The following is a 1,843-nucleotide window of genomic DNA, read 5'->3' on the forward strand; positions in this document are numbered from 1 at the left end:
TATCCTATATATCTTCCACCTCTACCTCTATTCTCATTAACGAATCAAAAACTAATTTTTTCAATCCAACTAGGGGTATTAGGTAAGGAAACCCCTTGTCTCCCTATATATTTATAATTTGTATGGAAATGTTATCTAGACTTATTAACCATGAGGTAGACTGCTGCAGATGGGACCCAATAGTCTTATAAATAATGGCCCCCAACTGTCTCATTTATTCTTTGCTGACGACCTCATTCCTTTGATGGAGGCCAATCGGAAAAGCTGTGATTCCCTCATGGATACTCTCAACAAGTTCTGCACCTTTTCTGGCCAATCCATCAACTTCAACAAATCCAGGGTAATTTTCTCAAAAAGTACACCGCCTGATAAACGAGCTTTGTTTATCAATTGTCTTAACATCAAAATTTCGACTACCTTAGGAAAATACCTAGGGTTCCCTATGACAAATTCAAGATTCTACAAAAAAGATTTTTAATATATTATAGACAGGCTAAACAACACGCTTAAGGGTTGAAAAACTCATTTCCTAAACCTAGCGGGAAGAACCACTCTTATTAAATCCTCCCTTGTAGCCATCCCCAACCACACTATGCAAATCTTTAGCCTTCCTAAAGCCTCCCTAAATAAGATCGACTCTATCCAACGGAACATCTTATGGGGTAGTACGGAGGAGAAAAGGAATGCCATCTCCTAAAATGGAATAAAGTCACCAAGCCAAAAAGCAAGGGGCACTTAGGCCTATATAAAGCCCACTGGAAGAATGATGCCCTCAGCGTTAGCATGACATGGAGATACTATAGCAATAAGGAGGACGTATGGGTCCAAGTGTTGCGCAATAAGTATGGTAGCAGAGTCACTACGAACAACAGGATTAATCCTAGTTCATCTACATCTCATATAGGGAAAAATATTTGTAAAGGGCTTAAGGTATGCGAGAAAGGTACCAAATGGCTCATAGGAAATGGCGCAAATATTAACCTTTGGGATAGACAATGGATTAGTCACGGGGACACCCTCAGACAATTTATCCGGGGACCCCTCAATAAAGAAGAATTAGACATGAACGTAATTTCCATTATAGAGAATGGCCACTTCAACCTATCAAAATTATATTTCGAACTGAAAATATCAGTCTAAAAATTCATAGTACTTATATCAAGCAATTTCAACCAAGTACATCCAAAATCACCTAAAATTCTCCTGGCCATAACTCCTTCTCCATCAAGGCTGCCTATGCTGTTACCTCAAAACAAGACAACACTGATATGGATAATAATCTAGACTACACTTGCATTTGAAAATGTAATGCCCTTAACAAATTGAAATATTTTATATGGCTTCTTGTCCTAAACAGACTCCCAATTGCCGCACTTTTGTCAAAACTCAAAACGCAATATCTGCCCTATTGACACGTGCAGTATTTGTGGATTGAAAAAATAGGACACCAAGCATATCATATTTGGATGTACTTATTCAAAGGTAATATGGGAGCAATTCCACATATAGCATAACTATCCACAATGCTTGGACAATGAGCTCACCATCTTCAACTGGCTGAAATATCAACTGAAATAAAAAAAAGTTCTTCAACCAATACATCAGTTGGCCAGTTTTTCTACCTTTCCTTCTTTGGTATATCTGGACCACTAGAAATGGAAGGATTTTTCAAAGGAAACAACTCATATCCTAACATTAGCCATGTAATAAATAGTGCCTATGAATTCTTTTTTATAGGCAAATTAATTACTCATTTCAGGATTTTTAAAATCATAATTTCCTTCAATTAAATAGTAAGAGATAGACTTTATAAAGTAAATGATAGTATTTTGACAACTATAAT

This window comes from Nicotiana tomentosiformis, chromosome 7, assembly GCF_000390325.3.
Source record: "Nicotiana tomentosiformis chromosome 7, ASM39032v3, whole genome shotgun sequence".
NCBI classification, from domain to species: Eukaryota; Viridiplantae; Streptophyta; class Magnoliopsida; order Solanales; family Solanaceae; genus Nicotiana; species Nicotiana tomentosiformis.